Here is a 25,168-nt window from a genome sequence, read left to right on the forward strand (position 1 = left end):
TTTACCTGAATGCTCGTAGTATTCGGAATAAAGTAAATGAGTTAGTGGCACAAATCATCGTAAATGACTATGATTTAGTGGCCATTACTGAAACATGGTTAAAGGATGGTCACGACTGGGAGTTAAATATCCGAGGGTATCAAATTATTCGGAAGGACAGAGTGGATGGTAAGGGAGGTGGTGTTGCTCTGTTATTTAAGGATGACATCCGGGCAATAGTAAGGGATTACATCGGTGCTATGGAGGATAAGGTTGAATCCATTTGGGTGGAAATCAGGAATAGTAAGGCGAAAAAGTCACTGATAGGAGTAGTCTATCGGCCACCAAATAGTAACGAGATGGTGGGGCAGGCAATAAACAAAGAAATAACTGATGCCTGTAGAAGTGGTACAGCAGTTATCATGGGGGATTTTAATCTACATGTCGATTGGTTTAACCAGGTCGGTCAAGGCAACCGTGAGGAGGAGTTTATAGAATGTATCCGCGATAGTTTCCTAGAACAGTATGTAATGGAACCTACGAGGGAACAAGCGGTCCTAGATCTTGTCCTGTGTAATGAGACAGGATTGATTCATGATCTCATAGTTAGGGATCCTCTCGGAAGGAGCGATCACAATATGGTGGAATTTAAAATACAGATGGAGGGTGAGAAAGTAAAATCAAATACTAGTGTTTTGTGTTTAAACAAAGGAGATTACAAGGGGATGAGAGAAGAACTAGCTAAGGTAGACTGGGAGCTAAGACTTTATGGTGGAACAGTTGAGGAACAGTGGAGAACCTTCCAAGCGATTTTTCACAGTGCTCAGCAAAGGTTTATACCAACAAAAATGAAGGACGGAAGAAAGAGGGAAAATCGACCGTGGATATCTAAGGAAATAAGGGAGAGTATCAAATTGAAGGAAAAAGCATATAAAGTGGCAAAGATTGCTGGGAGATTAGAGGACTGGGAAATCTTTAGGGGGCAACAGAAAGCTACTAAAAAAGCTATAAAGAAGAGTAAGATAGAGTATGAGAGTAAACTTGCTCAGAATATAAAAACAGACAGTAAAAGTTTTTACAAATATATAAGACAAAAAGAGTGGCTAAGGTAAATATTGGTCCTTTAGAGGATGAGAAGGGAGTTTTAATAATGGGAAATGAGGAAATGGCTGAGGAACTGAACAGGTTTTTTGGGTCGGTCTTCACAGTGGAAGACACAAATAACATGCCAGCGACTGATAGAAATGAGGCTATGACAGGTGAGGACCTTGAGAGGATTGTTATCACTAAGGAGGGAGTGATGGGCAAGCTAATGGGGCTAAAGGTAGACAAGTCTCCTGGCCCTGATGGAATGCATCCCAGAGTGCTAAAAGAGATGGCTAGGGAAATTGCAGATGCACTAGTGATAATTTACCGAAATTCACTAGACTCTGGGGTGGTCCCGGTGGATTGGAAATTAGCAAACGTGACGCCACTGTTTAAAAAAGGAGGTAGGCAGAAAGCAGGAAATTATAGGCCAGTGAGTTTAACTTCGGTAATAGGGAAAATGCTGGAATCTATCATCAAGGAAGAAATTGCGAGGCATCTGGATAGAAATTGTCCCATTGGGCAGACGCAGCATGGGTTCGTAAAAGGCAGGTCATGCCTAACTAATTTAGTGGAATTTTTTGAGGACATTACCAGTGCAGTAGATAACGGGGAGCCGATGGATGTGGTATATCTGGATTTCCAGAAAGCCTTTGACAAGGTGCCACACAAAAGGTTGCTGCATAAGATAAAGATGCATGGCATTAAGGGTAAAGTAGTAGCATGGATAGGGGATTGGTTAATTAATAGAAAGCAAAGAGTTGGGATAAATGGGTGTTTCTCTGGTTGGCAATCAGTAGCTAGTGGTGTCCCTCAGGGATCCGTGTTGGGCCCACAATTGTTCACAATTTACATTGATGATTTGGAGTTGGGGACCAAGGGCAATGTGTCCAAGTTTGCAGATGACACTAAGATGAGTGGTAAAGCGAAAAGTGCAGAGGATACTGGAAGTCTGCAGAGGGATTTGGATAGGTTAAGTGAATGGGCTCGGGTCTGGCAGATGGAATACAATGTTGACAAATGTGAGGTTATCCATTTTGGTAGGAATAACAGCAAACGGGATTATTATTTAAACGATAAAATATTAAAGCATGCCGCTGTTCAGAGAGACTTGGGTGTGCTAGTGCATGAGTCACAGAAGGTTGGTTTACAAGTGCAACAGGTGATTAAGAAGGCAAATGGAATTTTGTCCTTCATTGCTAGCGGGATGGAGTTTAAGACTAGGGAAGTTATGTTGCAATTGTATAAGGTGTTAGTGCGGCCACACCTGGAGTATTGTGTTCAGTTTTGGTCTCCTTACTTGAGAAAGGACGTACTGGCGCTGGAGGGTATGCAGAGGAGATTCACTAGGTTAATCCCAGAGCTGAATGGGTTTGATTATGAGGAGAGGTTGAGTAGACTGGGACTGTACTCGTTGGAATTTAGAAGGATGAGGGGGGATCTTATAGAAACATTTAAAATTATGAAGGGAATAGATAGGATAGATGCGGGCAGGTTGTTTCCACTGGCGGGTGACAGCAGAACTAGGGGGCATAGCCTCAAAATAAGGGGAAGTAGATTTAGGACTGAGTTTAGGAGGAACTTCTTCACCCAAAGGGTTGTAAATCTATGGAATTCCTTGCCCAGTGAAGCAGTTGAGGCTCCTTCATTACATGTTTTTAAGGTAAAGATAGATAGTTTTTTGAAGAATAAAGGGATTAAGGGTTATGGTGTTCGGGCCGGAAAGTGGAGCTGAGTCCACAAAAGATCAGCCATGATCTAATTGAATGGCGGAGCAGGCTCGAGGGGCCAGATGGCCTACTCCTGCTCCTAGTTCTTATGTTCTTATGTTCTTATGAAGCACACAATACTCTTTCACAATGTGCACATGGAGGTGGACTCAGTACTTCGGCTAAAATCATGCGAATTCCTGAATCTCGTTGAGCGCCTATGTGTCCCAGAAGATGCCAGACCACTTGAGCACTGTGGCTTCCTGCAAGGCATTACGGTGTGCACGGTGTATGAGGATTTAGAAGAAATCCGAGTGGAGGATGACAAATCAGACAAAGGGGCAGAACTGCCGGTGAGCACTCCGCAATTCTGATTAACAGTCTTGAAGAACGCGCATAGGCTCAATGGCATGATACGAGATCATGATGAACCCGTATTAAAGCATCTGTGATATGTGAGTGTTAAATGGAGAGAGAATGGAAAGCCATGAAGCTTCACTCTGAAATTTACATTTGAGCCTAATGAGTATTTCACAAATGAGGTGATCGCTGAAGTGTATCAGAGTACACGCGGCCACTGAAATTATTCTGAACCACAAATCATCGGCTGCACAGGCTGCACACTCGACCTGAGTAAGGGCACAAATGTAACGATGAGAACAGTGTGAACAAATACAAATTATAGGGGCCAGAGCACTCCAAGAACAGCGACAAGAATGTAACAAATGAGTCGTTGTTCAATTTCTTCAGTCCCACTGAAGTTCCACAGGGTGAAATCTTAAGCCAAGCTTGGGCGGCCAAACAAAAGGGTGATTTTGAACTTGGTGCTCTATTTTGTGAACAAATAATTCCATATGCGGTTATATTTTTCAGGTGAAATCACTGCAGGCAATGCTGAATCCGAGGACGATTAATACGAATATCTGCTCAAAGTAGTCGACGATGATCCAGAAAGTGATGACATGGAAGGTGAGATGGCTGACAAACACTATGAGCTGCTTGAACTTCTCTTCTCCAGCAGTACAGATGTGGCTCCGGAGGCACGGTTTCGGTGGTCTGCAAGCAACGACGAATTGGTCATGGGGGACCCCAGACCGCGCTGGACTTTGTGGAGAGAGACAGTTTGGAGATGGCGATTTAGAAATTGAAGCTGCTGATACAACAGACGATCAGCCGTTGACTGAACCAGAGACGGAAGATCACATCCCGATCTTGGAACTGATCTCGGAGCTATATGGGGACCCGTTCCAGGTCTTTGAAGTGGCTCCTGTAATTCATTCCCAAACCATTGACGACACCGATGAGGAATGGGAGGACATAGATGATGATTGTGATGCGGCGACGTTGAGATTGCAATAGTAGGCAAATCTGAGACTGACCCTGAGGAAGAGCTGACGAAAATTTCATTTTGACACTCTACAGACCACTCACACATTTGTGAGTTTCATCAAGATGACCCAGTGCCTGGATCAGTTCAACCAGAGTGCATATCATCTCGGGTGATGAAGGGCAAGTGAGCAATGCTCCAGCAAGCCGAGAAGGGATGAGACCTGCAACCCAGCTTCAACCTTCTCTCAGGCACCAAACACTGAAGTATTGCCACATGTCGGTGAGGCCACAGAAGTGACCGTGGTCATATCACCAAAGATGGCGTGATGCCTAAAACTCTGCTGACCCCTCAGCACGCAGTAACAACAAGCACTACATAAACAAACAAAAGCAAGAGACACACCAAAATCCATCACCATGTTCTCAACATAAAGAGGAGAAGACTGGCAGAGCTAGCTCATCCCACCAACAAACCAGCAACGCAAACAGTGGCAAGTAGCAACAGCATCAGGCAAGGACGCAAAAAAGAAAGCAACTTGTAATACAAGTATGGCAGTCATGGATACAGGTCTTCCAAAGGCACAAAGCAAGAGAAACAGGATTCCGGAACAAAAACCAATCTTCGAAGAGGCCTGCAACAGCACTTGGGCGAATGGGATCAAAGGCTATGGGGAGAAAGCAGGATTAGGCTATTGAGTTGGATGATCAGCCATGATCGTGATGAATGGCGGAGCAGGCTCGAAGGGCCAAAAGGCCTCCTCCTGCTATTATCTTCTATGTATCTATGAATGATCACAGACCTGTGCAAAGGTGGCGGACACTTGTCAGGCACAGCATGTTTATGGACACCTGAGTAAAACTTGTTCACTTTGTTAGCCAAATATCATGACTGTATAAAGTTTAACGATCAATGTTGCTTGTAAAATTATCTTAATGCTTTGCGAGGAAGGGGGATGTGGTGATATGCCTATGGGCTATATCATAGATGGATGGTATGCGACCTCCAACAAGCAGGTGACGGTGCAGTCTCAAAACCAAGATCATGTGACCAGTGACACCCATATGAGGAGGGACACATCCGGCCATCTTGAGAAGAAGATTGAGAGGGTAATAAGACATACAACTGACTGGTCAGTGCTAGGTGCAGATTCCAGAGGAGTAAGATTGCTATCTTACCACACGAGACTCAATAAAGCATTCTGGTCAAGTCGAGGGGCGGGATTTTCCGGTCTCCAATGCCGCAATCGCGTTTGACAATCAGCCGGAGAATCCCCGTTTCTGCCAAAACCTTTCATGGCGCCACTTTTGCGATGTTCCCCCCTCCAAATCGAGTATGCCACATGCCGGTGGGATGTCCTCAGGACATCACCTGAGGTCCTCCCCCGATGTTTCTCCCCCAATGGGCCGAGTTCCTGACGGCGTGGCACACTTATCCTATTCTTTTCAGAAATCCAGCGAGTTCAGTGCCGCCACAGCCGATTGGGCCCCATTCTGCAGGCAGGGGGGGCTTTGGCGGGGGCAGGGGGCACTGGTGGCGGGTGGTCCGGGGGTGGTGAGCCTGGCCAAAGGAGGGCAGTTCTTGGCAGGCAGGCCCATGAACCCAGCAATTCTCCGCCCGTATCCGCAACTAAAGCTGGGGGCTCTACGCTGCTTGCCTGCTAGCCCCCCACCAGACGGAGGATCGGTGCAGCTTTTACACCATTTTTTCAGGCATAAAATGCCGGCATCAGCACTTAGTTTTCAGTGGGTCCAGCCCAATTCAGTGAGATGAGAGTATTGAGCCTTGGTTCAGGAACCAATCCCCATTTGTAACATTGTTCCTATGGGAAAACTGGTTCAGACTGATATTTCGATTATGATGCGGTTTCTGGGAATCAATTGTGTCGTAAGTTGAAGGACTGTCTTTTATGTTTATGTAAAGCGGTCGGTAGTGAATTAACTGCCCATTTTACACTTTGTAGTTTTAAATTTTCTTACTGGTGGTCAAAAGCTATGACTTGGTTAGCACTACTGTTACTCCCTGATTATAAATCAACACTGCATTGGTGTAACTCATGATCAGAAATGCTGAACACCAGTGACGTTTGCCCATTATCCTTGAAGCCTTCTGGGTTAAACCCAATTTTGTACTTGAAAGGACATGTTCCCTTAATACTGCTAACTCTAAAGATTTAAAATGACTGGTAGGTGTCACTTAAAATGTGACCAATGTTTAACAGAAATATCACCTTCATCATATCAGTTTGAGAAATTTACTGGACAAAAGGTTTAGAAAACATTCACATTGAGTGAACATCTGTACCAACAGCATAATATAACCTTGAAAATGACAGCTGTAAAAAAAAATCAGAGTCTGAACTGAATTACAGTCTGATGGGCTCCCTGCCAGACTTTCAGTGTGATATTGATAACTATTTTTCTGCTTTTCTCTTATTTTATTGTGACAATAGCAATACCTGCATGGGAGCAGTCCATCGGTACCAGTTATCCTTCATGATCAAACTCTTTCTCCATGAGAGTACAGGCAGAATCAGCCAGGCCATTTTACCATGGAGGGATCGATAGATGAGCCTGAACAGGCATCTGCACAGATCAATTTTCCAGCCACGTCATTGGATAGTGATGAGGAACGGTAACTCTCATTGATTTTCTCATCCTTGATCTGGAAGTCCTGTGAACAATATAGCCCCCCTACCTTCACCCTATGGAGACCCGTGAACTTAATATCTGACGGTGATTACCTATGTCGTTACATAGTGTCATTACCTAGCGAGCCAAGCAGCCATTTTTGATATTTGTACTATTTTAATCATTTCTAAGAAGATAATATGGCTTACAAAGAAAAACATAGATTAAATAGCATTGTGGAACTTACGGCACCATTGGAGAAGATCAGTAGAGAGAATTTGAAACGACAAGTATTAAATTGGAAAACAATAGATAGATCCTCACAAATGGATAACTGCTTGGCGAAGAAATATTATGCATGCCATCAGGATTAAAGTTGAAAGAGGATTTTTATAAGTAGCTGATAAAAATAGCCATTAGGAGCTCTGTATTGCGGCCATTTATATCGTATATCTGACAATTTAATGTCAAGGTAACAAAAATGAATAAGCTTAACAAGCCCAGCAAACAGTAAAATGTAACCTAATTTCTAACATGTGCTGCTATACCTGGATGACATTTAATGCTGAATATTATGCAATTACAATGCTGGGCACCAGTACATTGTTAATCTGTAAAACAATTTATGCTGCAATAAGGATTTTGCATTTCAGTATTATGCTTGGATCATGAATTCTGTACAATACTTCAGTTCTGTGGGTTTTATACATGGATTAGTATTCAAATCAGATCGGGTACATGTTTGTGTCGAGTAGGCTTTACTTGATTGAGTATTAGTGTGGCCCAATGTTATTTGTGTTTAGTGCTGTTGAGCAAATTTTCCATAGCATGGTTTGCATTATGGAAAGATTGCCTGAGAAATTTGAATGTTTGTTCTGAAATCTCTGCGTGTAATTTAAGATATATTCAGATAGCTATTCAACAGCAATTTAAGAATTTATCAATCCATTTAAAGAATCGGGTGGCAGACATGACAGAAATGACTAAGGACTTGGAAAGGTTGGTTTGTTATCATTCAAACAATCTGATGAGGAGCAGGAGTAGGCAACTTGGCCCCTCGGACCTGCTGCACCATTCAATGAGATCAGGGCCCATCTAATTTTAACCTCAACTCCACATTCCTGTCTACCCGCAATAAGCTTTTACCCCCTTGCTTATCAAGAGTCGATCTACCTTTGCCTTAAAGATATTCAGAGACCCTAGCAGGATTCTCTGGCCGACTGCATGTTTCTAAGCTGCGCGCCGTTCGCTGGCAGCGTGATTCTATCTTACCGCCGGTTGTCAATGGATTTCCCATTGTGACCACTCCACATCACCAAAACATGTTGGTAGGGGTGCTTTACCGGTGGGAAAATTGAATCACAACGACCGGAGAATTCCCGAGTCAGCGTGGCGATTCTCCTCCCTTTAAGGGCAACACAGCCAGAAAGGGACACCTGGCTTGAGTGACCAATTGGGACTCAGAGTGATTAATTATCCCAGGGGGTGAAGTCCTCTCAGGCAAGAAAGATGTAGGGAGCTAGCTGCAGCCATGCAGCCGGTGAACAATTTTTATTGATAACTCCTTTTTGTGTTCATGGATGAAGTATGTGAAAGTGCACCTTTACATCTGGCAACGAGGCCAAATCATCATGCGCTGCCTCTGGACTGACACCTGTAAGTGTCGCATTTTGTTGGAAGTCTGAAAAACAAAATTCTCCCCAGAATGCCCCTCTTTGGGCGAATAGACCTATTCGAGATATTGCCAGACCCTGAGTAATGTAGAAACAGAGAAGGTGGACAGTTACAAGATAGGTGTCCATCGGAGAGAACACGGCAAGATGCTGAGTCAGAAATCACAAGAAGGGTGAGCAAATTACAGAAACGTACCTCCACTTACATTGTAGACTAGGTAGGAGGCAGTCTGGGAGGCTCAGTCCATTGGAGAGTTTGAGGAACAGACGCAGAACAAACCTGAATTGGCCAGCTGAGTCAAAAGTTCAGAAGGAAACATAAAGACAAAAAAAAAGAAAAGAAAAGAACACTGCAAAGCACGAGCTGTGGGTTTGAGATTAAAGAAAAAGAACTGAAGTAAAAAAAGGTTGCCGCAAATCTTTTTAAAAAGAGTTCACAGAAAGCAGCGTTTTAAGTAAAAGAAAAAGCCCCAAATGAACTGCAGCAAGATGTCCTAAAGCGGGGAAAACTAAAAAGTTGAAGCTGAGTGACTGGCTCCTGATATGCAAGGTCAGAGGAGAGCCTGTAGGTGTTCCGTGGCAGCAATTGCTGAACTGGTGACCTTCAATTAGGCCGAGTGGTTCTCAAGTCTAAAAGAAAGTTAACAAGTTTTCAAAACAATGGCCCCAACGGACCTTGAGCGCATCAAGTATCCCAGTGAAATAGACGAAAACCAGTACATCAAAAAAAAATTAAAATCAGACTCTCCAAATGGCCAGAAGGAAGACAAACTTCAGAGCGCACTGGAAGGGTTTCCCTTTAATGAAAGGAGGAGCTATAAAAGTTTAAAAAAACGAGGATGGCAGTCTTAAAGCAGTAATACCCTTAAAGAGCTAATACATTTCAAGTGGTAATGCACTTAAAGCGACAACCACAAGAAAAAATAAATGACTTTGGACAGGAAAATTAGAGAAGACCCCAGAGCGAGGGCAACTCTCAAAAAGTTCCATAAACAACAAAGACCTCAAAGAAGAGGCAATGAAAAACCTCAGAAAGGAGGCAACAGAAGACCCCAGAAAGAGGGCAAAAGAACATCTCAGATAGGAGGTACTAGAAGACCCAAAGAAGAGGGAAAAGACAGACCACAGATTAAGGGAACTGTCAAAATTGACCCATAGGCAGCAAAGACCTCAAAGAGGAAGTAATAGAAGACCCCAGAAAGTGGCGAAAAGAAGGCCCAGAAGAAGGGCAATGAAAGATCCCAGAAGAAGAGCAATGAAAGACACTGAAGCTATGCAAGACCCCACAACAAAAGGGCAACAGGAGAATTGAAGAATGGAAACAAGTCAACATTTTGTTGGAAACAGACATGACTATCAGTGAAGCCAAAATAGTTTGGTTGAAGTTAATATAAGTAGGAATGAGATTTCATTCGTGAAATGTATGTCTAGTTAGAACGTGATGGATTCCCCTTGGAAGAAACACAGAAATTAAAGACTTCAAAATAACCTAATGAACATACAGAGGAATCAACACAAACAATTAAAGTTCCAGAGAATACATTAAAACAACAAAATGAAATGATTGACAGCAAACATGGAGAATAATGATAATAATAATCTTTATTGTCACAAGTAGGCTTACATTAACACTGCAATGAAGTTACTGTGAAAAACCCCGAGTCGCCACATTCCGGCGCCTGTTCGGGTACACAGAGCAAGAATTCAGAATTCCCAAATTACCGAACAGCACGTCTTTCGGGACTTGTGAGAGGATACCGGAGCACCCGGAGGAAACCCACGTAGACACAGGGAGAACATGCAGACTCCGCACAGACAGTGACCCAAGCCGGGAATCGAACCTGAGACCCTGGAGCTGTGAAGCAACAGTGCTAAACACTGTGCTATCGTACTGCCTCAATAGAAAAGTTGTGAAAAAAATGACAAAATGAAGTGAAGAAGAAGTAGAAATTAATGAAACAATGTAGAGCAGGGGTGGGCAAACTACGGCCCGCGGGCCGCATGCGGCCCGCCAAAGGTATTTCTGCGGCCCACCAAGTCATTAAAAAAAAAAAAAAAAAATTTTTTTTTTTTAAAAAATTTTTTTTTTTTTTTTTAAATTTTTTTTTAAAGGTTAATGGGTGGGGGGGGGGGCTGTTGGGTTACTTACTGGTATAGGGTGGATACGTTGACTTGAGTAGGGTGATCATTGCTTGGCACAACGTCGAGGGCCGAAAGGCCTGTTCTGTGCTGTACTGTTCTATGTTCTATATGAGGCGCCCAGAATCATAACCGGGTGAAGTAATTATTTTACTTAATATACTATGCGGCCCTTTGTGAATTGTGAATTTCTGAATGCGGCCCTTGCACGCAAAAGTTTGCCCACCCCTGATGTAGAGTAAGCTGAAAAAGCAATAAGTCCAGTGAAGAATTGAATTGGGAGAATAAGAGCAAGGGAAACTTGACAATGAGAAATTAATTGAAGGGCCTGGTCTTCCAGTGCAATCTCCAAAGTCTAACCCTGAAATTCGGCAGGCCCCCACCACCCCTTACTGTATGCGGCCTCATGACCTTTAAGGTCGACCCACCTTCCCTGTTTGCAAACCTCGACCTGGATTGCAAACATGTCGCCACCAGGAGCAGACGGTACAGAGCCCAGGACAGGACCTTCATCAGGTCGGAGGTCCAGCGGCTACTGCGGGAAGGCATCATCGAGGCCAGCAACAGCCCCTGGAGAGCCCAAGTGGCAGTAGTTAAGACTGGGGAGAAACACAGGATGGTCATTGGCTACAGTCAGACCATCAATCGGTACACGCAGCTCAACGCGTACCCCCTCCCACGCATATCTGATATGGTCAATCAGATTGCACAGTACCGGGTCTTCTCTGCAGTGGACCTGAAATCTGCCTACCACCAACTCCCCATCCGCAATGCGGACCGCCAATACACTGCGTTCGAAGCAGACGTCCGCCTTTACCACTTCCTTAGGATTCCCTTCGGCATCACTAATGGGGTCTCGGTCTTCCAATAGGAGATGGACCGAATGGTTGATCGGTACGGACTGCGGGCCACCTTCCCGTGCCTGGATAACGTCACCATCTGTGGCCACAACCCTAACCTTTCCAAATTACTTCTCACTGCCAAACACCTGAACTTTACGTATAACAAGGAGAAGTACGTGTCCAGCACCAACCGCTTAGCCATCCTTGGCTATGTGGTGCAAAATGGAGTTCTCGGGCCCGACCCCGACCGCATGCGCCCCCTCATTGAACTCCCCCTTCCCCACTGCCCCAAGGCCCTCAAACGATGCCTGGGGTTCTTCTCATACTACGCCCAGTGGGTCCCTAACTATGCGGACAAGGCCCGCCCACTCATTCACTCCACCGTTTTTCCCCTGACGGCTGAGGCTCACCAGGCCTTCAACCGTATCAAGGCCGACATCGCCAAGGCCGTGATGCCCGCGTTCAATAAGACCCTCCGCTTTCAAGTCGAGAGCGATGCATCAGATGTCACTCTGGCTGCCACCCTCAACCAGGCATGCAGACCTGTGGCATTCTTTTCCTGCACCCTCTACGCCTCCAAAATTCAGCACTCCTCCATCGAAAAGGAGGCCCAAGCTATCGTAGAAGCTGTGCGGCATTGGAGGCATTACCTGGCCGGCAGGAGATTCACTCTCCTCACTGACCAATGGTCAGTTGCCTTCATGTTCAATAACACACAGTGGGGCAAGATCAAAATGATAAAATCTTGAGGTGGAGGATTGAGCTCTACACCTACAATTATGAGATTTTGTATCGCCCCAGTCAACTCAACGAGCCCCCCGATGCCCTATCCCGAGGTACATGTGCCAGCGCACAAGTGGACCGACTCCGGGCCCTACACACTGGTCTCTGTCACCCAGGGATCACCCGGATCTTTCACTTCATAAAGGCCCGCAACCTACCCTACTACATTGCGGAAGTCGGGGCGGTCACCAAAGACTGCTAGGTCTACCGGCCAGACCGAATGCACCTGGTGAAGGCTTCCCATTCCTTTGAAAGCCTCAGCATGGATTTTAAAGTGCCCCTCCCCTCCTCTGACCGAAACACGTACTTTCTTAACGTGGTCGATGAACGGCGCCGGAATGTGGCGACTAGGGGCTTTTCACAGTAACTTAATTGAAGCCTACTCGTGACAATAAGCGATTTTCATTTCATTTTTTCATTTTCAATACTCCAGTTTCCCCTTCACCATCCCATGCCTCAATATGACGTCTGCCACAGTCATCAAAGCCCTCAATAGCATCTGCACTCTGTTCTGTTTCCCCACTTACGTCCACAGTGACCGGGGATCCTGCTTTATGAGTGATGAGCTGCGTCAGTTCCTGCTCAGCAAGGGCATCGCCTCGAGCAGGACGACCAGCTACAACCCCCGGGGAAACAGGCAGGTGGAATAGGGAGAATGGGACGGTCTGGAAGGCCGTCCTGCTGTCTCTACGGTCTAAAGATCTCCCTGCCTCCCGCTGGCAGGAGGTCCTCCCCGACGCCCTCCTCTCCATCCAATCGCTACTTTGCACTGTGACTAATGCAACCCCCGATGAAAGTCTCCTTGCCTTCCCTAAGAAGTCCACCTGTGGGGTTTCGCTCCCAACGTGGCTGGCAACTCCACGACCCGTTCTTCTCCGTAAGCACGTGCAACTCCACAAGGCGGACCCGTTGGTTGAGGAGGTACAGCTGCTCCATGTAAACCCGCAGTACGCCTACATGGCATACCCCGACGGCCGCCAAGACAGTCTCCCTCAGGGACCTGGCACCAGCTGGTCCCCCCCCCCCATATTCCCCGGCGCCACTTATCCTCCCCCCTGCGCACCTCACCACAGCCCCCTCTCCAGGACAATCCCCTTGGACCGACCCGGGGATGAAGATAAGGACTACATGCTCCCGGAGTCACCGGTGACCAAGCCGGCGCCTGCATCGCGACCGGGACTGCGGCGCTCACAACGGTGCATCAAGGCACCCGACCGGCTAAATCCATGAACTTTCCCCAAACTGTACACTTTAAAATGCTCACATACATGTAAATAGTTTTCCACCACCCCCGCTGGACTCTTTTTTAACAGGGGGTGAATGTGGTAGTCACCACTGTTTGTATATATTATGTATATGAGAAGTAATACGGTAAGTCTCCTGTACTACAGGTACGGGGGTGGATCCCTGCCTGCTGGCACCGCCCAGTAGGCGGAGTATAAATGTGTGTGCTCCCGAGCTGCAGCCATTTCGGCAGCAGCTGCAAGAGGCAACACATCACTGCTTCATAAAGCCTCGATTACTCTCTACTTGTCATAATTGATAGTGCATCAGGAGATGGAACTAAAGGTGGATTGACTGTGGAGCAGCCATGATGCTGAGCAAGTCGTGGATAGCACGTTCAGTGAGGTGGTCACACCACAGGTGCAAATTGAACAGACAGAAAGGACATGGGAGACAATCAAGCAGCGTAGAGGAATGCAGGCTGCAAAAGAGACTCCAGGATGATATGTTACCTTCCTGGTGCCAGGGTCAATGATGTCACTGAATGGCTGCAGGGCATTCTGAAGCGGTGGGTGGGGGAAAACAGACAAATGTTGTGGTACATATTGGTACTGACTACACAGGAAGAAAAAGGGATGAGGTCCTGCAGACAGAATTTAGGGAGCTAGGAAGGAGATTAACAAACAGAACCAGAAGGCAGTAATCTCTTGATTACTTCCAGAACCACATGCTAGTGAATTTAGAAATAAGTGATTAGTCCAGATGAATGTGTGGCTGTAGAGATGGTGCAGGAGAGAGAGTTTAGATTTCTGGGACATTAGCATTGTTTTTTGGGATGGTGGGACCTGTACAAGACGAACAAGTTACATCTGAACCGAAATGGGACTAGTGTCCTTTCAAGGAGATTTGCTGGTGCTGTTATTGAGGTTTAAACTAACTTGTCAGGAGGGTTGGAATCCTGAGAGAAGGTTCAGCAGGGTGAAATGCACAACCAAAATGAGAAGAGATAGCAATCCTATGGCGAGTAACACACCTCCTGACTCCTGAAAGCCTGTCCGCCATCTACAAGCACAAGTCAGGGGTGTGATTAAATCCTCTCCACTTGCCTGGATGAGTGCAGCTCCAACTATACTCAAAAAGCTTGACACCATCCAGGACAAAGCAGCCTCTTGATTGTTTCCCCTTTTTTGCGAGGGCCACGAAGAATCCAGCACGAGTTTTCAGGATACAAAGAAATAACATTTATTTACAAATTAACATATATATATACACAACAGCAGCAACAACTTCTCTTGCTGCCAAACTCCTCTCTTTCTGGTTCCAAAGGCATGCACCTCCATTCCCTATAGCTCCTGCACTCCTCGTTCTGCGCTCTCTCGGGACAATGCTATTTGAATGGCCTGTTGAAAAGTCAATGTTGGCTCGGCTAACAACTTTCTCTGGGTGGCCGCATTGTTAATACCGCAAACCAAACGGTCGAGTAACATTTCTGACAAGGTCTCACCATAGTCACAGTACTCCGCAATCCTGCGTAGCCCAGATAGAAAGTCGGCAAGGGATTCTCCTGGGGTCCTCTCAGCGGTATTAAACCGGTAACAATGGACTATCGTGGATGGGGTTGGGTTAAAATGTTGCCCCACTAAGTTCATCAAATGTTTTGGTGTCTGGCGCAGCTGGGTACGTAAGGCTCCTAATCACCCCAAAAATATGCAGGCTGCAGGCGGTGAGCAATATGACCACCTGGCGTTCGTTTTCGGCGATGTTGTTTGCCCGGAAATATTAACGCATCCTTTGTGCGTACTGGTTCCAGCTTTCCAGCGCAGCATCAAAAACATCCAAACGTCCATACAGAGGCATGGTGTAATAGAAAACAACTTCCAACCTGTGTCCAACAAAAATCCAGGGAGGTGGCTTCAGCAGTGTAGACAGCTATTCACTTTAACCCTCGTCGCCAGTTTTGTGAGGGCCACGAAGAATCCAGCACGAGTTTTCAGGGTACAAAGAAATAACATTTATTTACAAATTAACATATATATATATATACACATATACACACACAAACAGCAGCAACAACTTCTCTTGCTGCCAAACTCCTCTCTCTCTGGTTCCAAACTGGCCAGCTCTATTTATGCAGGGAGTCTGCTAATGATTTCTCCGGCCCCCTCATTGGGGAAGCTCATACTCCCGCGGTTCTATCATGACCTGCGCAGGCTTTGAGTGAGGCACCAGAGGAAGATTGTGAGGAATACTTTCCATTGTGTCTGGTCTCTGCGGCTGTAGGAATGAGCTCCTGGGGCGGGCAATCTTTGGCAGGGATAGTCTTCTGGACCGAACATGGTCTACATGTTTGCGCTGGAGACGACCCTGGGCTTGCACCTGGTAAGAGATAGGGCCCACTTGGCGAAAGATTACGCCAGGGACCCACTGGGCACCACCAGCAAAATTCCGAACGAACACTGGGTCACCGGGCGTAAACTGCCGAATCGGCCTATGCCGAGAAAAACCATGTCCCTGCCGTTCTTGTGTGTGGCGTACTTTTGCGCCAATGTCTGGGAAAATCATGCTAAGGTGGGAGTGAAGTCTCCGGCCCATTAGGAGTTCTGCAGGAGCTACCCCAGTCACCGCATGGGGTTGGTCCTATATGCAAACAAAACCCAAGCCAGTCTCGTGTCCATCGACCCGGAAGACTGCTTCTTTAGGCCTCGTTGGAATGTCTGCACTGCGCGCTCCGCCAACCCATTTGAAGCCGGGTGGTAAGGGGCAGTGCGGATATGGCGTATGCCGTTCATCTTCATGAACGTTGCAAACTCCTCACTTGTGAACGGAGTGCCATTGTCCGTGACCAGCACCTCGGGGAGGCCATGCGTACTGAAAGACAAACGCATCTTCTCGATTGTTGCACAGGACGTTGTGCCTCCCATCTTATGCACCTCCAACCATTTAGAGTGGGCGTCGATTAATAGCAGGAACATGGATCCTTGAAAAGGGCCGAAGAAATCCGCATGCAAGCCGCCCAAGGCCGCCCTGGCCATTCCCAGTGATGTAGGGGCGCGGCCGGCGGAAGCTTCTGATGCTCCTGGCAGATGGAGCAGTTTTGGGCCACCTTCTCAATGTCAGTGTCAAGGGCTGGCCACCAGACATAACTCCGGGCAATATTTTCATTTTGGTCACACCTGGATGCCCATTGTGCAAGTCTCTCAGTATCAGCTCCTGTCCTTTTTCCGGGACAATCACACGCATCCCCCACAAAAGGATGTCGTCTTCCACGCTAAATTCTGACAGCTTGGAGGAAATTGCCCGCAACTCGCCTGGGAGCTGTCAATGCTGCCCTCCATACAGGACTATGTGCCGAACCTTTGACAGGACTGGCTCCGTCTGGGTCCACTCATGGATCTGTGATGCCGTGACAGGCAAGGTCTCCATAAAATGTTGGGTTTCAACCACCTTACTGGTCGTGGGGGTCGACATGGGGCCGGTCGATAAAAGCAATCGGCTCAGTGCATCGGCATTCCCTATCTGGGTTCCTGGTTTGTATTCCAGAGAATACTCGTATGCAGCGAGCAACAAAGCCCAGCGCTGGATCCGTGTGGAAGCAATGGGCGGTATTGGCTTATCCTCTCTGAAAAGTCCCAGCAGAGGCTTATGATCAGTTACGATAGTGAAGTGGCGGCCATATACGTACTGGTGGAAACGTTTCACCGCAAAGACCACTGCCAGGCCCTCCTGCTCGATCTGCACGTACTTTTTTTCTGCTGCAGTCAATGTGAGGGAGGCGAAAGCTATCGGCCGCTCGGCCCCGTTCTCCATCTTGTGGGATAGGACGGCCCCAATACCATACGGGGATGCATGACATGTGACAAGCAAAGGCTTTCCAGGATCATAGTGGGTTAGCAACCCAGAAGACGACAATTGTTGTTTTACCCGCTGGAAAGAGGTTTCTTGCTGCTGACCCCAAACCCAGGTGTGATTCTTCTTTAGCAGAAGGTGCAACGGGGCCAGCGTAGTTGCCAGATTGGGGAGGAACTTTCCGTAATAGTTTACGAGGCCGAGAAACGAACGAAGACGCGAAGTGTCAGTCGGGGCAGTGGCCTGTTGAATCGCACGCACCTTCTCTGCGACGGGGTGCAAACCTTCGCGGTCCACCCGATAACCCAGGTAGACTACTTCCTTCGCCTGAAAAACACACTGTGCGACGTAAACGGACTCCAGCCTCCGAAAAGCATCTGAGAACAGCCTCCAAATTTTCTAAATGTTCCTGCTCCGATGTCCCTGTGATCAAAACGTCATCTAAGTAAACAGCAACACGTGGTAAACCTCTCAAAATGCCCTCCATAAGGCGTTGAAAAATAGCGCAGGCAGAGGATACTCCAAAAGGCAAACGTGTATATTCATACAGGCCCCCGTGTGTATTAATTGTTACATATGGCCGGGAGGCAGGGTCCAGCTCCAACTGTAGGTAGGCGTGACTCATATCTAATTTTGTGAACGCGGGTCCGCCTGCAAGCTTCGTGTAGAGATCCTCTATGTGAGGCATTGAATATCGGTCGAGTCGGGAAGCCGTATTCACTGTAAGTTTATAGTCGCCGCACAAGCGAACTGTGGCATCTGGCTTCATTACAGGTACAATTGGTGTTACCCAGTCAGCGAAACGGACGGGCCTGATGATACCCAAAGTCTCCAAACGAGACTCCCCTTCTACCTTCTCGAGCAAGGCATAAGGCACCAGGCGCGCCCGGAAATAGCGCGGCGTGGCTCCTGGTTCGACTTGGCCGAAGTGACACTACAGGTTCGACTTGACATTACAGCCCCTTTTATTTTCCCCAAACTGGGCTGGAATACATCTGGGTATCGTCCTAGCACCTCAGTCAACCCTCCAGAAACTGTTTGGAGGATGTGCTGCCACTGCAACTGCAAATGGCACAACCAGTCCCGACCCAACAGGCTGGGCCCCTGGCCGCGCACCATGATAAGTGGGAAACGCCCCTCCTGGCGTCCATAAACAAAAGGGGTCATCGTAGTTCCTGCAATGTCCAATGGTTCCCCCGTATAGGTGGCCAACCTGGCCTGTGTGTCATTTAATGTAAGGGTCTGTATCCCTGCTTGATGTGGTCGAATGTCCTCTGGGCGATCACGGAGACCGCTGCGCCAGTGTCCACTCCATCTCAAGCGGGTGACCATTGACCCGTACTGTCACTTTAATGGGGGCCACACGGGGAGCTGCCACACAATGCAGCTGCAGGCAGTCATCCTCCGTCTCCACGTCCTCGGGAGTAGTCGCCGCAGGTTCATCCAAATGAAAGGTACGGCCCCTCGGCTGGCCCCAGTATCGGTCGGAATGACGGCGCCTCTGGCGCACCCAGGACCAGCGTCCGCGACGGGGTCGGCGCCTGCAAGTCTGACACGGACATGGCTCCTCATCCATTGATTCTGGAGAAGGCTCCCTTCGGGGAGGAATGTCCGACGGCCACTGGTCGCCTCGCCCAAGGTACCGCAGGGGTGCGGGGAGATGCTTTCGGACGGAAGGGGTTGCACCCCAAGGCATGCACCTCCATTCTCTGTAGCTCCTGCACTCCCCGTTCTGCGCTCTCTCGGGACAATACTATTTGAATGGCCTGTTGAAAAGTCAATGTTGTCTCGGCTAACAACTTTCTCTGGGTGGCCGCATTGTTAATACCGCAAACCAAACGGTCGCGTAACATTTCTGACAAGGTCTCACCATAGTCACAGTACTCCGCAATCCTGCGTAGCCCAGATAGAAAGTCGGCAAGGGATTCTCCTGGGGTCCTCTCAGTGGTATTAAACCGGTAACGTTGGACTATCGTAGATGGGGTTGGGTTAAAATGTTGCCCCACTAAGTTCACAAGTTCATCAAACGTTGTGGTGTCTGGCACAGCTGGGTACGTAAGGCTCCTAATCACCCCAAAAATATGCAGGCCGCAGGTGGTGAGCAATATGACCACCTGGCGCTCATTTTCGGTGATGTTGTTTGCCCGGAAATATTAACGCATCCTTTGTGCGTACTGGTTCCAGCTTTCCAGTGCAGCATCAAAAACATCCAAACGTCCATACAGAGGCATGGTGTAATAGAAAACAACTTCCAACTTCCAACCTGTGACCAACAAAAATCCAGGGAGGTGGCTTCAGCAGTGTAGACAGCTATTCACTTTAACCCTTGTCACCAGTTTTGTGAGGGCCACGAAGAATCCAGCACGAGTTTTCAGGATACAAAGAAATAACATTTATTTACAAATTAACATATATATATATATATATATATAAACAGCAGCAACAACTTCTCTTGCTGCCAAACTCCTCTCTCTCTGGTTCCAATCTGGCCAGCTCTATTTATGCAGGGAGTCTGCTAATGATTTCTCCGCCCCCCCTCATGGGGGAAGCTGATACATTGTGGGATTGTCATTAGTCCCCAGCCAATGGTAAGCAGGCAGGTTATAACACCCTTCTACAAACATTCAAACCCTCCACCACCGACAAATTGTGGCAGTTGTGTACCATTTACAAGATGCACCGCAGTAACTCACCAGTAGCTTCGACACCACCTTCCAAACCCACATCCACTACAATCTAAAAGGACAAGAGCAGCAGAGACCTGGGAACCCCACCACTGGAGGTTCCTCTCCAAGACACTCACCACCCTGACTTGGAAATAAATCGCCATTCCTTCATTGTCACTGGGCCGACATCCTGGAACTCCCTCCCTTACAGCACAGTGGATGTAGCCACACCTCAAGGTCTGTAGCGGTTCAAGAAGGCAACTCATTACCACCTTCTGAAGGGCAACTGGGGATGGGCAATAAATGCTGGCCAAATCCTGTAAATTAATTTTTAAAAAATGAATTTTAAAGTGAGCCTGGAACTTATAGGCCAATTAAATCACAAGGGAGTTTGGCGAGATTGGATGGTATTTATTTTAATGCAAGGAGTCTCACAAACAAGGCAGATGAGTTTATGGCACAATTTTAAACATAGGACATGATTCAACAACTGTGTTGTGCCCGGCACAGATCGGGACATGGCGGGTGAATAGCGGGAGAGGAAGAAAATCGAGATTTGCCCTCGGTGTGTTGCATTTTATGATTCACCTGGCCCGCTCCTGATGGCGAGTTCTGGATCACGCCCAAAAATGGCGAGATTATCATTAACCCTGACTGGTAATAATTTCAATTTCATTAACGAGATTGGAGTTGAATGCAGCGGCCTCCCTGGAATTACCTAACCCCCCAGTGGGAAGTGGTACGGGAGTTGCTTATTACTCCTTTTCACAAATGGGAACCTGGCGCAATGACTACAGAGGGGAAGTGAGTAGTTACTTCCATTTTCCAGCATGCAGCACAAAGGCATCGAGCTGCTGAGCCAGTTCTCGGGGAGGGGACATTCTTCAAGGTAGTTAGGCTTGATCAAGTGGCTGAAGCATTCCAGGTTGGGGGTTGCCCCTGGTCTGGGGAAGTGAGGGGCTTTGAGGCGGTGAGGCCTTCAAGCCAGGTTGAAATATTGTGGAGACTCATAACAGCGGCAACCACAGCTGCAGCCTGTCTGTACTATCAAACTCTTTCAGGACAGAGCCCTGCTGTGACTTTTATCCTGAGAGTCTATTTCACTCCCTTTGACTCTATTTTTCCAGCTGAACACTATTTCAAATGAAGAATTAGCCTTGTTAGTTGTGAGAGTACTTCATGCTCCTCAACTCTCAAGTGCCTCCTCGAACGCACACATGCCATGCCTCAGAGGATGATTAGCGCACTGCATGTCCAGCAAACTTTGATGCCTGAAGAATGTGCCTGAACTTGAGAAGTATCAGCACCATAGAAGCAGCTTCCAACAATCAAACACGAAAGATCAGGGCTTCAACACTGAGGATTCTCTTGCAACCCAAGAGTAAGTGTATGGATGAGCGTAGAGCAACTGAGCACAGCCTCCCTAATGTTTCTGGCAGTGGTCTGGGTTCTAGGGGCTTCTGTTGTGGCCAAGGGTAAGTGTGCAGAGCAAGGTTTGCCAGCACAACTGGCTCGCTGGATGGCACTCTGAGAGATGGTGGGACAATTATGTAAAAGGTGGGGGAGGCTTAGGGGATTTAAGGGTCCTGGGATGGAAATCCTAACTGATTGTCGGTCTTTCTCCTTCTTCAATTCCTTCCAGATATTTCTATGTTTGCTGGAGTTGATCCCGCGGATACTACACTTACATTGCTTGTGGCAGCCGAGGCGGGCAGATGCCAAAGAAGGCAACAGCGACAACTCAGGCTGGAGGCAGCACCTCATTTGCACGGGGCCATCGCACATCCTGAAGACCCAACCGTTAATCAGGCTGAGGAGGGACGCTGCAGGGGAGGCCAGCGATGGCCCAAGGTGTACATGTGTCATTGGTCATCCAATGAGCTGAAGGACACCATGTGAGACCTGGGGCTTTCTGTCACAAATTATTGAAGGTGGCAGGGCAAATTGAGAAAATGCGTACAGGATTCCGGACTTCATAAATGTGTGGCGTAGGCCACATTTTTGCTACTGAGGTGGGAAATTTCCCAATTTAGCAATCTTGCCTTGGCAGACAGTGCCCTTTCAGATCTAATTCATGGCACCCATTCAAAGTTTTAAATTCAAGTCACCAAACTCAAAACCAAATTTTTATTCAGTCCAAACATCAAAGATAGTTAATTCTTTAACAGCCCCTTTCAACTATCAATTCAATTGTGAATTCAGAATTTCCTACGCTGATAATAGTTGCATTTGAAATTCAGCCATGCATTCATAAGGAAACAAAATAACCTTTGATAAATATAAACAAAGAGCTCAATTGAAGTGGCAGGAACAGAAGGTAATGTTTTTTCTCACCTATATCAGATAACCTGTCAATCAATGAAGTTCAGTAGACAGTGCATTTTTTAAACACTCACTGACATTTTCAACCTGTTTTTTTTTCCAACGTTTGAAGAGCATGTGATTAAATAAAAACTTCAGCTCACGACACTTAAACAGACCGTCTACAGTCTTCAAGAGTATTTATGTCTGCTCCATGAAATTGTGATCCCCACATTGTAGATTAAACCTTAAACCTATGCCCTCTAGTTCTAAACTCCTCTACCTTTGGGAAAAGATGTCGACTATCTACCTTATTTATGCTCCTCATTATTTTATCAACCTCCATAAGATCATCCCGAAGCCTCCTATGCTCCAGGAAAAAAAGTCCCAGCATATCCTGTCGCTCCTTATAACTTAACTTGGATCATTTCGTGTCCATCTTTCCTTTGAGTCAGAAGCCTGTGTGTTCAATAATTTAAGTTTATACTTTGGTGCCGTGCTGAGGGAGCACACTGTCCTCAGAGATACCGGGCGCGATTCTCCGCTGCCCACGATGGGTCGGAGAATAGCGGGAGGGCCTTTCCAACAATTTTCACGGCCTCCCGCTATTCTCCCCCCCCATCCGGCCACCCCCCCCGACACGAATCGCTGCACGCCGTTTTTTACGGCGAACAGCGATTCTCCGCAGGCCGATGAGCCGAATACCGTTTTCACGGCCGCGATCACACCTGTTTTCAGCGTTCGTGAAAATGGCCGCAAAGTGCCCGTCCCGGACAACCATGGCACCGATTGGCACGACCGTGCCAAGGGTGGCATGGGCCTGCGATCGGTGGGCACCGATCGCGGGCAACGGGTCCGATACCCACGCACTATTTGTTCTTCTGCCGCCCCGCAGGATCAGTCCGCGGGGCGGCTGAGGGGCATGACGGCCCACGCATGTGCGGGTTTGACGCGTCTGCGTGATGACGTCATCCGCGCATGCGCGGGTTGGAGCCGTCCAACCCGCGCATGCGCGGCTGACGTCATCATGCGCGTCAGCCGTCGTGACGCTTGGCGCGCGGACGTAGCGACGGTCGTTAAGGCCACGATGCCGTGCTTCACAGGGCCCCGCTGCTAGCCCCGCCCGGGGGGTTGAATCAGGTCCCGGGAGGGGGCGCGGAGGCTGCCGTGAAACACGACCAGTTTCACGGCAGCCTTTACGACTCGCCGCATTTGCGGAGAATCGCGCCCACACACCTTTCAGCTGCAAACATGAATTGGGGTCATGTCTCCCAATTCAGATGGATGAAGATTAGACCGTTTTTCTGGGGACCTTGACAAAATTCACAGTTCTAACAAAGCCACCAAAACAGATGAACTGGTGATATATTTGATGAAGTATTTGTTGGTCTTGGCTTTGTCCACCTCTGCTGCCTTATTTGATGACATACCAACAATTGCATTTTAAGTCAAAGTATTTCAGTTGATTTGAAGCAGCTGGGAAATCCTTTGTGGGTATCTGTTGTGCCAAAGTGTCCTAGAGGGAATATTGCCAGTGTATGCCTCAGCTTCGTAAGGGAGCAAACTGAAGCCCTGTTTAATTATATATGCACCGCATAAACTTCTGCAGTAACCAGTTGCAGTGGAGGGAACTGCAATATGACCGTGTTGTGGGATTTTGTAAGTGACACATTGACTGTACAGATGCTGTTTGGGTGTCTACCAACAATTCTATGCCTACTTAAGTAGGAAGGACTATTATTCCATCAATGGGCAAACGATGCATTAAAAAATAATGTACATTAACACACTTCTAATGGAGTGTGCATCAGGCTTCTGTTATGAATCAAACAAAGCGCGGCTCTTTAAAGGAGAGAGAAAATGGTCCCTCAGAGACATGAGCTGCCTGGCATAACAATGGCTTCTGGCAGCTCTACACAACTCCTGTGTCCCATCAGACAGCAGATATAATGAGCATGATTTTTCACCATCACTGTACCAGGATTGGAGGCGGGCAGGAGTAAAAATATTACTGCTTGCCTGCGTGCTGGTCTCCACTCCAATAGCATTTTTACGGAGCTGGAATGTTCAGGGGTGGGGGGTGCCCAGAATGACAGGGCTACTCACCCCTACCTGGCGGCAGCCAACCCAGCTTCAAGAATCACTTCAGTCAATTAAAAAAGACCGACTGAGATTTTCTAGTTGGCCCCCAGGTACCCACAGTCACCGGGGGCTAGTTTCTGTGCTTGGGGATGGGTACCTGGTGGCACACTCGAGGGTCAGCAATACAGAAGGCTTGGAGGTCCTCCCTGCCTGCCTTGATGCTGCAGCAGCCACAGATTACCATCTAAACAAGAAGGCCATCTGCCCCGTCGTGTCTGCACTCGCTGTCTGAAAGAACTTTCGACCGAATCCCACCTCCCTGCCTTATTCCCGTAAATTTGTGCATACTTTCTTTTCAGATAGCAATTCCCTTTGAAATATCCCCATTGAACCTGCCTCCACCACTCGCTCAGGAATGCTCTTCCAGACTCTAAGCACCCTCTGGGTGAAAAATATTTTCGTCAGATCACTTCTGCTCCTTTTGCCCATTACTTTGAATCTGTGCCCTCTAGTTTGTGATTTATTCTCGAGTAGGAACAGTTTCTTGTTATTTACCTTGCCTATACCCTTCAGGATCTTGACTACCTCTATCAAGTCTCCTCTCAGTCTTCTTTTCTCCGAGGAAAACAGTCCCAACAGTCCAATCTATCCTCATAACTACAGTTCCATATCCCTGGAATCAGTCGCAACTTCTCCAATCTATCGATGTGACTGACGTTCCTCATCCCTGGAACCATATTTGTGCATCTTTCCTGCACCTTCCTAAAGTATGGTGCCCAGAACAGGATGCAATACTCCAGCTCAGGCTAAACCAGTGTTACAAAGAACAAAGAACAAAAATGCTTCAGCACAGGGAATAGATCCTTCGGCCTTCCAAGCCT

Source organism: Scyliorhinus canicula, chromosome 2, assembly GCF_902713615.1.
Source record: "Scyliorhinus canicula chromosome 2, sScyCan1.1, whole genome shotgun sequence".
NCBI classification, from domain to species: domain Eukaryota; kingdom Metazoa; phylum Chordata; class Chondrichthyes; order Carcharhiniformes; family Scyliorhinidae; genus Scyliorhinus; species Scyliorhinus canicula.